The sequence below is a fragment of the Mobula hypostoma genome, assembly GCF_963921235.1.
Source record: "Mobula hypostoma chromosome Y unlocalized genomic scaffold, sMobHyp1.1 SUPER_Y_unloc_2, whole genome shotgun sequence".
In the NCBI taxonomy this organism is placed as follows: Eukaryota; Metazoa; Chordata; class Chondrichthyes; order Myliobatiformes; family Myliobatidae; genus Mobula; species Mobula hypostoma.
The window spans coordinates 396,270-408,811 of record NW_026948172.1 but is presented as its reverse complement, the minus strand read 5'-3'; the positions used below and the strand labels follow the sequence as shown (position 1 = coordinate 408,811).

The 12,542-nt window shown below is 38.7% G+C and overlaps 1 protein-coding gene across 1 annotated transcript in view; it reads right to left on the bottom strand.

The window, feature by feature from the left end:
* LOC134341432 (importin subunit beta-1-like) overlaps window positions 1–12,542 on the bottom strand; it is a gene marked incomplete at its 3' end in the record, with an annotated part of 85,285 nt that overhangs the window by 51,250 nt on the left and 21,493 nt on the right. The window lies entirely within an intron of this gene.

Here is a 12,542-nt window from a genome sequence, read left to right as displayed (position 1 = left end):
ATTCAAGTTTTTGGATCATTGGGACCTCTTTTGGCGCAGGCGTGACCTGTACAAAAAGGACGGGTTACACTTGAATCCTAGGGGGACCAATATCCTGGCAGGGAGATTAGCGGGGGCTACTGAGGTGACTTTAACCTAGAATGGTTGGGGGGTGGGAATCAAATTAAAGAGGCTAGGCGTGAAGAGGTTAGTTCACAACAGAGGGATGGGAACCAGTGCAGAGAGACAGAGGGGTGTAAAGTGAGGGTAGAAGCAAAAAGTACAAAGGAGATAAGTAAAAGTGGCAGGCCGACAAATCCAGGGCAAGCATTAAAAAGGGCCACTTTTCAACATAATTGTATAAGGGCTAAGAGAGTTGTAAAAGAGCGCCTGAAGGCTTTATGTGTCAATGCAAGGTGCATTCGAATAAGGTGGATGAATTGAAAGTGCAGATTGTTATTAATGATTATGATATAGTTGGGATCACAGAGACATGGCTCCAGGGTGACCAGGGATGGGAGCTCAACGTTCAGGGATATTCAATATTCAGGAGGGATAGACATGAAGGAAGGGGAGGTGGGGTGGCGTTGCTGGTTAAAGAAGAGATTAACGCAATAGAAAGGAAGGACATAAGCCGGGAAGATGTGCTGCGTAACACTAAGGGGCAGAAGACACTGGTGGGAGTTGTGTACAGGCCACCTAACAGTAGTTGTGAGGTCGGAGATGGTATTAAACAGGAAATTAGAAATGTGTGCAATAAAGGAACAGCAGTTATAATGGGTGACTTCAATCTACATGTAGACTGGGTGAACCAAACTGGTAAAGGTGCTGAGGAAGAGGATTTCTTGGAATGTATGCGGGATGGTTTTTTGAACCAACATGTCGAGGAACCAACTACAGAGCAGGCTATTCTGGACTGGGTTTTGAGCAATGAGGAAGGGTTAATTAGCGATCTTGTCGTGAGAGGCCCCTTGGGTAAGAGTGACCGTAATATGGTGGAATTCTTCATTAAGATGGAGAGTGACATAGTTAATTCAGAAACAAAGGTTCTGAACTTAAAGAAGGGTAACTTTGAAGGTATGAGACGTGAATTAGCTAAGATAGACTGGCAAATGACACTTAAAGGATTGACGGTGGATAGGCAATGGCAAGCATTTAAAGGTTGCATGGATGAACTACAACAATTGTTCATCCCAGTTTGGCAAAAGAATAAATCAAGGAAGGTAGTGCACCCGTGGCTGACAAGAGAAATTAGGGATAGTATCAATTCCAAAGAAGAAGCATACAAATTAGCCAGAGAAAGTGGCTCACCTGAGGACTGGGAGAAATTCAGAGTTCAGCAGAGGAGGACAAAAGGCTTAATTAGGAAGGGGAAAAAAGATTATGAGAGAAAACTGGCAGGGAACATAAAAACAGACTGTAAAAGCTTTTATAGATATGTAAAAAGGAAAAGACTGGTAAAGACAAATGTAGGTCCCCTGCAGACAGAAACAGGTGAATTGATTATGGGGAGCAAGGACATGGCAGACCAATTGAATAATTACTTTGGTTCTGTCTTCACTAAGGAGGCCATAAATAATCTTCCAGAAATAGTAAGGGACAGAGGGTCCAGTGAGATGGAGGAACTGAGCGAAATACATGTTAGTAGGGAAGTGGTGTTAGGTAAATTGAAGGGGTTGAAGGCAGATAAGTCCCCAGGGCCAGATGGTCTGCATCCTAGAGTGCTTAAGGAACTAGCCCAAGAAATAGTGGATGCATTAGTGATAATTTTTCAAAACTCGTTAGATTCTGGACTAGTTCCTGAGGATTGGAGGGTGGCTAATGTAACCCCACTTTTTAAAAAAGGAGGGAGAGAGAAACCGGGGAATTATAGACCGGTTAGCCTAACGTCGGTGGTGGGGAAACTGCTGGAGTCAGTTATCAAGGATGTGATAACAGCACATTTGGAAAGCGGTGAAATGATCGGACAAAGTCAGCATGGATTTGTGAAAGGAAAATCATATCTACCGAATCTCATAGAATTTTTTGAGGATGTAACTAGTAGAGTGGATAGGGGAGACCCAATGGATGTGGTATATTTGGATTTTCAAAAGGCTTTTGACAAGGTCCCACACAGGAGATTAGTGTGCAAACTTAGGGCACACGGTATTGGGGGTAAGGTATTGGTGTGGGTGGAGAATTGGTTAGCAGACAGGTAGCAAAGGGTGGGAATAAACGGGACCTTTTCAGAATGGCAGGCGGTGACTAGTGGGGTACCGCAAGGCTCAGTGCTGGGACCCCAGTTGTTTACAATATATATTAATGACTTGGATGAGGGAATTAAATGCAGCATCTCCAAGTTTGCGGATGACACGAAGCTGGGTGGCAGTGTTAGCAGTGAGGAGGATGCTAAGAGGATGCAGGGTGACTTGGATAGGTTGGGTGAGTGGGCAAATTCATGGCAGGTGCAATTTAATGTGGATAAATGTGAAGTTATCCACTTTGGTGGCAAAAATAGGAAAACAGATTATTATCTGAATGGTGGCCGATTAGGAAAAGGGGAGGTGCAACGAGACCTGGGTGTCATTATACACCAGTCATTGAAAGTGGGCATGCAGGTACAGCAGGCGGTGAAAAAGGCGAATGGTATGCTGGCATTTATAGCGAGAGGATTCGAGTACAGGAGCAGGGAGGTACTACTGCAGTTGTACAAGGCCTTGGTGAGACCACACCTGGAGTATTGTGTGCAGTTTTGGTCCCCTAATCTGAGGAAAGACATCTTTGCCATAGAGGGAGTACAAAGAAGGTTCACCAGATTGATTCCTGGGATGGCAGGACTTTCATATGAAGAAAGACTGGATGAACTGGGCTTGTACTCGTTGGAATTTAGAAGAATGAGGGGGGATCTGATTGAAACGTATAAGATCCTAAAGGGATTGGACAGTCTAGATGCAGGAAGATTGTTCCCGATGTTGGGGAAGTCCAGAACGAGGGGTCACAGTTTGAGGATAGAGGGGAAGCCTTTTAGGACCGAGATTAGGAAAAACTTCTTCACACAGAGAGTGGTGAATCTGTGGAATTCTCTGCCACAGGAAACAGTTGAGGCCAGTTCATTGGCTATGTTTAAGAGGGAGTTAGATATGGCCCTTGTGGCTACGGGGGTCAGGGGGTATGGAGGGAAGGCTGGGGCGGGGTTCTGAGTTGGATGATCAGCCATGATCATAATAAATGGCAGTGCAGGCTCGAAGGGCCGAATGGCCTACTCCTGCACCTATTTTCTATGTTTTCTATGTTTTCCTATGTTACGTGGAAATTGAGTTCCAGTAATTTGTTCCAATAAGACTCTTAAATTTATCTAAAACGGTTGAATTTTTGAACAAGACCAAGTAGAATGTAAGGAAGTACCAATTTCTTGATTACACCGAAAGCATTTATCGGATAGATTTGAATTTAATCTATTTATTTTTTGTGGTGTAATATATAATTAGTGTAAAAAACTATATTGTACTAATCTAAGTCGAACATTTATTGTATTTGTCATACAGTCAAGACACAGTCTTAACCAAATTGTTTCATCAATATTAATATTCAGATCCGTTTCTCATTTTTGTTTTGACTTGTGGATTCCTTGTTTAATTGTCTGTTTTTGAATCAAATTATACATACAAGAAATAATTTTTTTAATTTTCCCTTTTTGAATTAAAATTTCAATTTCATTAGGTTTTGGCAAAAACATTGTTTGACCCAGCTTGCCTTTTAAGTAAGCCCTTAATTGAAGGTAACAAAAAAAAGTGTTATTTGCTATTTTATATTTATCCTTTAGTTGTTCAAGTGACATCAATATACCTCGTTCATAACAGTCTCCTATAAATCTAATCCCTTTTTGGTACCAATTATATAAAAGTTGATTGTCCATTGTAAAAGGAATAAGTCTGTTTTGGAACAAAGGTCTCCTTGCTAATAAAGATTTCTGTATTTTATTATCAACATTTATCTTATTCCATAGATCAATCAAATGTATTAATTTAGAAGATTCTTTCTTTTCCCGTATCCATTTAGATTCCCATTTATATATAAAATCTTCAGGTCTATTTTCTCCTATCTTGTCTAATTCTATTTTAATCCACGCTGGTTTTCGATCATCGAAGAAAGATGCAATAAATCTAAGTTGATTTGCTTTATAATAATTCTTAAAGTTTGGAAGTTGTAACCCTCCTAACTCAAATTTACATGTCAATTTTTCCAATGATATTCTTGACATCTTACCTTTCCAAAGAAATTTTCTCACACATTTATTTAACTCTTGATAAAATTGTATTGGTAATGTTTGAAACAAATACTGTAATCTAGGAAATATATTCATTTTTACAACATTGACTCCACCTACTAATGTTATTGGTAGTATCATCCATTTGTCAGGATCTTCTTGAATTTTTTTCAGTAGTGGTAAATAATTAAATTCATATAAATTCTTTACATCATTATCAAATCTTATACCTAATACTTTATACCGTTTACCAGCCATCTAAATTGGGTTGCTAATCGACATTGGCTATAGTCTCCTTTAGTAAGAGGTAAAATTTCACTTTTATCCCAATTTATTTTATAACCTGATACCTTCCCATATTCATCCAATCTAGAAGATAATTTATGTAACGAATGTTGTGTGTTTGTTAAGTAAATCAAAACATCATAAGCAAAAAGATTAATTTTATATTCCTCCTGGTTAACTCTAAAACCCATAATATCTGGATCAATTCTAATTAGTTCTGCTAATGGCTCTATCGCCAATACAAATAAAGCAAGTGATAATGGACAACCTTGTCTAGTTGACCTTTTTAACTGGAATGGTGTTGAAATTTGAGAATTTGTCACTATTTTAGCATTAGGGTTAGTATTTTAAGTTTTAATCCAATTTATAAAAGATATTCCTAACCCATATTTTTCTAATACTTTAAATAAAAAATCCCATTCCAATCTATCAAATGCTTTTTCTGCATCCAAGGCTACTACTATACTCTTTTTCTCCCTTTTTTGTGCCAAATGAATTATACTGAGTAGCCGAGGTTACATTATCTGCCAATTGTCTATTTTTAATAAATCCTGTTTGATCCATATGTATTAATTTTGGTAAATACTTAGATAATCTATTCGATAAAATTTTTGCTATTATTTTATAATCCATATTCAATAAAGAAATAGGCCTGTATGATGTTAGTTTCATAGGATCTCTGACTTATTTTGGCAGTACTATTACAATCGCTGTTGAAAAAGATTCTGGGAGTTTATGTATTTTTTCTGCTTGAAGTATTAGCTCCATAAAGGGAAGAAATAATAAATCTTTGAACTTTTTATAAAATTCAGGTGGAAAACCATCTTCTCCTGGAGATTTATTACTTTGGAATGATCCTAAAGCTTCTTACCTCTTTTAATGTAAAAGGCATATCTAATCCCTTCTGTTCTTCCGAATTCAATTTTGGAAGAGTTCCTTGTGATAAAAACCTTTCTATCTCATTAACATCATTTTGTGATTCTGATTGATATAATTCAGAATAGAAACTTTTAAAGGTTTCATTTATTTCTAAAGGTTTACAACTTATTTTATTTGCACTTGTTCTAATTGCATTTATTGTTTTGGAAGCTTGCTCTGTTTTCAACTGCCAATCAAGAATTTTATGGGCTCTCTCACCTAACTCATAATACCTTTGCTTAGTTCTTATGATTGCTTTTTCCATTCTGTATGTCTGAAGCATATTATATTGTAACTTCTTATTGACAAGTTGCCTTCGTTTTTCTTCTGACATACGTCTTTGAGATTCTTTTTCTAATTTTGTAATCTCTTTTTCCAATTGACCTAGTTCTGCCAAATATTCTTTCTTGATTTTAGACATATAACTTATTATCTGGCCCTTCAAATATGCTTTCATCACATCCCATAATATAAACTTATTATCCACTGAATGAAAATTTGTATCCAAAAAAAATTGGATCTGCTTTTTCATAAAATCACAGAAATCTTGACGTTTTAATAATGTTGAATTAAATCTCCATCTATAAGCCACTTCTTCCTTATCAGTCATTATTATTGTCATTAATAGAGGAGAATGATCTGACAATATTCTTGCTTTATATTCCATATTTTTCACTCTGTGTTGAATATGCATTGATCACAGGAAAAGATCTATCCTTGAATAAGTTTTACGTCTATGAGAATAGAACGAATAGTCTCTTTCTTTAGGATTGATTCTTCTCCATATATCAATCAAATTTAAATCTTTCATCAATGATAAAGTTAGATTTACTACCTTCGATTTTGTATCAGCCTTAGTTGATCTATCTAAGACTGGGTCTAAGCAAAAATTAAAATCTCCTCCTATTAATATTTTTTCATGTGCATCAGCCAAATTCAAAAAAGCTTCTTGTATGAATTTTGCATCATTTTCATTTGGTGCATAAATATTCATAAAAGTCCATAATTCAGAGAAAGTTGACAATGTATAATCACATATCTCCCCGCAGAATCGGTTATTACATTTTGTATTCTAATTGGTAACGCTTTATTGATCAAAATTGCTACTCCCCTCGCTTTTGAATTAAATGAAGCTGCAACAACACTACCCACCCAATCTCTCTTTAATTTCTGATGTTCTGTTTCTGTTAAATGCGTTTCCTGTAAGAAGGCTAAATCTATCTTCATTTTCTTAATATGTGTTAAGATTCTTTTTCTTTTCACTGGTCCATTAAGCCCATTACCATTAAAACTCAAAAAATTCAATAAATTAGTCATTATTCTTAACAAAGTTACTCCAATCTAAAACATTACTTAGCTTCTCAACTCTCATAGTTCCTTGGGAAATCTCTTTGAACTTCACCATGTTGCTATGTGTTTCCCTCCCCATCATCCAGGCAAAAATAAAAAAATAAAGGATAGATAAGATACAAAAAAAGAAAAAACAAAATGTTGTGAATGAAAGGATACACAACACTACCCCCCTCCATTTTGCAGGTCGTGGCTAAAGCCACACTTGCACACGTGATTAACGTAGCAATTGGTCAGTGCTTCTTCCAGCTAACAAAAAAAAATTATACATATATATAAAAAAATTTAATGTTACTATTCCCAACTAGTATTCCTCAAATTTTAACCTTTCTTCCCCTCCCTGATATAATTAATAATATATTTATATATTCATCCACCTTCAAAAATCCAACAAGTCCATTCTTTGACCCAGTCTTCATCTTCAATCCATCTCGCTCCCCTGGGTTTGTTCTTGTATCTGGTGAATATTCAGAGAAACTCGCACAAACTGCTCTGCTTTCCGGTAATCATCAAAAAATCTTTTTTGTCCACCAGCCAAAAAAATCTTCAAGGTTGCAGGATAACGCAATATAAATTGATAACCGTGATCCCACCATTTTTTTCACTGGATTAAATTTCTTCCTTCTCTTCAAAAGTTCATAACTTATATCAGGGTAGAAAAAAATTTTGTTCCCTTCAACCATCAATGGCCCTTTTCTCTTCTTGGCAGCTTGGGCAGCTGCCTGTAGAATCCTTTCTTTGTCCTGAAATCTTAAGAATTTTATTAAAATTGATCGTGGATATTGGTCATCTTGTGGTTTTGGTCTGAGAGTTTTATGTACCGTCTCAATTTCCATTGATCAGTCTTCCTCTTTCATTTGCAAAACTTCTGGGATCCATCTTTGAAAAAATTCTATTGGATTGTCTCCCTCCATACCTTCTTTAAGACCAACAATTTTAATATTATTACGTCTACTGAAATTTTCCAACACGTCCACTTTCTCCAAGAGTCGATTTCTTTCCGTGTTCCAGACAAGCAGATCAATTTCTGTTTTATCCACTCTATCATTAATATGCTCCATTGTTATTTCCATCTTCTGAAGCTTCTTATCCATTTTATCCTGTCTTTTCATAGCTTTATTATAGCCCATCTTCATGTCTCTAAGCTCTGCTCTTACTTTTCTTAGTTCAGCCGTTAACTGCAATAAAGCCTCTCTTATGCCTCCGTTATCTCCTTTACTTCCAGTCTCTTCCAGTTCTCCCTCCTCTTCTTCATCTGTATTCTCTGCGGTATCCAATTCTGACTCTGAGTCACTTTCAGTTGCAGTGGCTGTCGGTTCTTGTAGTTTGAGTTGTGTCGATTTGCGCATGCACATTTCCGGCATCTTCTTCCGAGAGACCGCTACCGCTGCCATTGCTCCCTGTTCTACGCCGGGGATAGAATGCATCTCCTCCGAAGGAGATCCAACCTGAGTCCAAGGCTCCATCGCTGCAGTAGGCCCTTTTTTCTTCCCATCTCGTGGCGGCTTCGCAACAACAGACTTCTTCTGTTGCGGTTTACGAGGCATATTGTAAAGTAGTCTTGCAAAGTTATAAATAGTTTTCGGAAAGTATTTATTAACTTTGTTTTGTTTAAACGGTACTTTGCTGATTCTTTACGGGAGAGCTGGATTTACACGTCTCAATCCCACGTCATCACGTGACGCCCGCCGACATCCTTCTTAAACAGCAGAGTAAGATTTGCAATTTTCCAGTCACCCACAGTACAATGCTAGAATCTATCGATTCTTGAACTATCGTTGTTAATGCCTCCACAATCTCTCTTGCTATGTCCTTCAGAACCCAAAGGTGCATTCCATCAGGTATAGATTTATCCACCCTCAGACCATTAAGCTTCCTGAGCACTTTCTCAGTTGTAATTTTCACTGCATATACTTCACTTTTCTGACACCCTTGAATGCCCAGTATACTGCAGATGACTTTCACTGTGAAGACTGATGCAAAATACGCATTCAGTTCCTCTGCCATCTTCAAATCTCCTTACAATATCTACAGGCAACACACATCAAAGTTGCTGGTGAACGCAGCAGGCCAGGCAGCATCTATAGGAAGAGGCGCAGTCGACGTTTCAGGCCGAGACCCTTCGTCCTGACGAAGGGTCTCGGCCTGAAACGTCGACTGCACCTCTTCCTATAGATGCTGCCTGGCCTGCTGCGTTCACCAGCAACTTTGATGTGTGTTGCTTGAATTTCCAGCATCTGCAGAATTCCTGTTGTTTACAATATCTACAGTGTCATTTTCTGTTGGTCCTCCATCTACCATCAACTCTCTTTACCCTTTATATACCTAAAGAAGCTCTTAGTATCTTCTTTGGTATTAGTCAACAGCTCCCTTTCATAATTCGTCTTTTCCTTCCTAATGACCTTCTTAGTTTCCTTCTACAAGTTTTTAAAAGCTTCTAATCCTCTATTTTGCCACTAACTTTGGCCTCTCTTTTGCTTTTACTTTGGCTCTGTCTTCACTTGACAGCCACAGTAGTGTCCTTCTTCCCTTTTGAAAATTTATTCTAATTTGGAATATATCTGTCTTGCACTTCCCTCATTTTTCGCAGAAACTCCAGCCATTGCTACTCTGCTGTCCCTCCTAATAGTGTTCCTTTCTAGTCAACCTTGGCCTGTTCCCCTCTCATTCCATTGTAATTTGCTTTATTCCACTGAAATACCGACATATTGGAATTTAGTTTCTCCTTCTCAAATTCCAAAGTGAACTTGATCATATTATAATCACCATTCCCTAAGGGTTCCTTAACCTTAAACTCCTTTATCACCGCTGGATAATTGCAAACCACCCAATGGGCCCTTTTGTTTATTTTCTTTCATTTCTTATGCTAGACCTAAGGAGTAGGTATTATTAGATACCCATGAGTGAAGCTGTCAAAGTGAAGATGGCATTCATATGTCCATTCTTTCAGTTTGAAAGAATGCCCCAGGGAATATCAGGAACACCAGCTGCTTTCCAGCATGTGATGAAATTTTAAGGGTATTGGGGACGTATGAAATAATGCTTGGACTCTTGTAAATAATGGGTTAAAATTAAGTGTCAACTTATGTGTGCTCTGTTCTGGATAGTTTACAAATTTCTATTTGTCCTTCACTGAGGAAACTGCCTTTGCCTTGTTTACATTAACAACTCACAGATGTCTCTTGACAACGATATAGGAGGCTAGGTTCACACAGGTTGCACACACCATGCCTTATGATTTTACACCACTAAGCTAAGTTCCCTCATTTGTTTAGGGGAAAAGGGAGGACCTACTAATAAGACAAGAATGAACATCTGTCTGTAATTAAAACCTTCATTTAGTGGACTCTCTTATCTAAGTAATTAAGTTTTGCTCCAACTGACTTGGTGGGAATACCTGTTGAACTAAGTGCTCTTTGTCTCTTTAGTTCCACAAATTGTAACATTTCTGCATGTTAGACAGAGGTCTGTTGCGAGCTCCTACAGGGAGAGGAACACTGTCCCTCTGGTATGCAGCTCTGAGCCTCTCGCCGGCTGAATCTGAACAAATAAACTGGTGAAAAGGATAAAGTAAAGAACTGTTTGTGGTGTGGTTATTGGTCCAGTGAATTTAAGTTTACACTTTTCATGGGGATATGAACTTGCTCGAGGTAATGGTGTACCTGAATGATCTAACAGCCTTTGGGTTCACCCTTGAAGAGAAGAGGCTACTGAAGGTGCTAGGCCACCTGAAAGCACAAGAGTTAAAGCTGTCACTGGATTTGCCAGTTCTGCAAGACATCTGCCAGCTAGGTTGAGCACATAGTCTCAAAGGATGGAATAGCTATGGATCCGTCAAAGATAGAAGTGGTGACCACATGACCAAGGCCCAAGAATGTGAGTGCTCTACAGTCATTCCATGGATTCTACCCCCACTGGGGAAGAAATGGAGGGTGGCAAAAGGAAAGGATAGTAAAGATTATCTTAGCCCTTTGGGGCGAGATGGGGTGCAAAATGTGAAGAGGCCTTCTAGTTGCTGAAGGAGCTGCTGACAAAGACGCCTGTGTTGGTTTTTGCAAACCCCCAATTAGCGTACGTACTCCATACAGACACAAACCAAGAGTTTAGGGGGCTTTCTATATCAGCATCAGAGCACAGGATTGAGACCTGTTGCTTTTGTCACCATCTGAATGAAACTACCCAACACACAAATTGGAGCTTCTAGTGTTGAAATGGGCTGTGGTGGATGTCAAATGTTAGTCTATTTGGTACTAAGTTTGTGATGGGGACCATCAATAATTCAGTGACTTATATCCTGACCTCAATGAAACTGAACGCCGCAGGCCATGGAACTGGAGCACTGATGCTGATGTGTTGCCTCGACGTGCGCATGAAGGGCTAGACAGGAATGGAGAGTGGGAGACAATTCCTACATCTGGAATTAAGGCAGTATGCCATGGGGAAATCCACAAGCAAAGCTAGGGCAGGATAGAGCCATGGATCACTTGGAAGCTTATGTTTGAGCCATTCCACAAGCTTACTACAACTTGACCGTTCTGAATAGAAAGCAGTTTCCTCAATTGAATCCAGGAGGGCAGCTGCGCTCAGTGAGATTACCTTTGTAAAGGTACCGTTTGATAATCTTGTTGTGTAAGGGGATATGGCCCGAGTTGAAAACACCCTGCCATACGTCTACTGCTGAGAAAATGGAACAAATTGAAGTTGAGGAACCAGATTCTATACAGGGTCCGACATGCATGGGTGATCCCGGTTGGTTTTGCATGAGAAGCATCAGGGGATTGTATTGAAGTCACTTCATGATGATTCAGGTCATTCGGGGTTTGACAAGACCTATGGATTGGTCAAAGATCAGTCCGACTGACCCTAATTGAAACCAGAATTGAAAGAGTACTGTAAGTCGTGCATGTGATGTTTTCAGAGGAAGACTACAAGGGCCAATCCTTTATCCTATTAGCAGAGTGTGGGGCCATTTGATCAGAGGGCGCTCACAGTGGCCGAAGTGTTATGGGAAAGTATTTAGTTTATAATAGCCTAGCCAGACAATTAGATAAAGGATTTTGATAGTATGCCTGTACATGAGTTACAAAAGGTGCAGGAATTAAGGCCAGTAAGTTAAGAGCACGTTGGAGCCAGAAGCATGGCACCACTTGCAGGTTGCCTCCAGGGCATCTTACACATGTCAGGCACTGATGGAAACAATGCATTTCACCATGTTTCAATGCACATGGTTAAACCTTTAAAATGGTATTCAAAACCAAACAATAATTGCTTCCTCAGACACATACACAAATACCAAATCAAATTTAACCATTAAGTTATTCACAATTAAGGCTACCCATGGAAATAAATGATAACATGTACAATCTTTGGAACATCAATGCATTTGAATGGAAAATCCTAAAGGTAATGCAATCAATCCAGTTCATCATGGGTAAAACCTTCCCAACCATTGAGCATCAGTCATCAGAGATCCTCACCACCCAGGTCTTTTCTCACTGCTGCCATCAAGTTGGTACAGACTAGGTTCTACTTCATTCTATCAGCTAGAAGTGTTCACTATTAAGTTTAAACATTTGGAATAAACCGGTTTCAAAGGGAAGCAGTTAACATTCTGCGATTTAAAAAAAATCAGGCTAAGAGCATCCTAATGTCACCCAGCAAAGAAATGAAAAATAGAATTGCATTTATATACCATTAAGAACCTTAAAAATATCTCAAACTCATTTTTGTAGTCTAAACCCCAATCAAAAGAAACAGCATATGC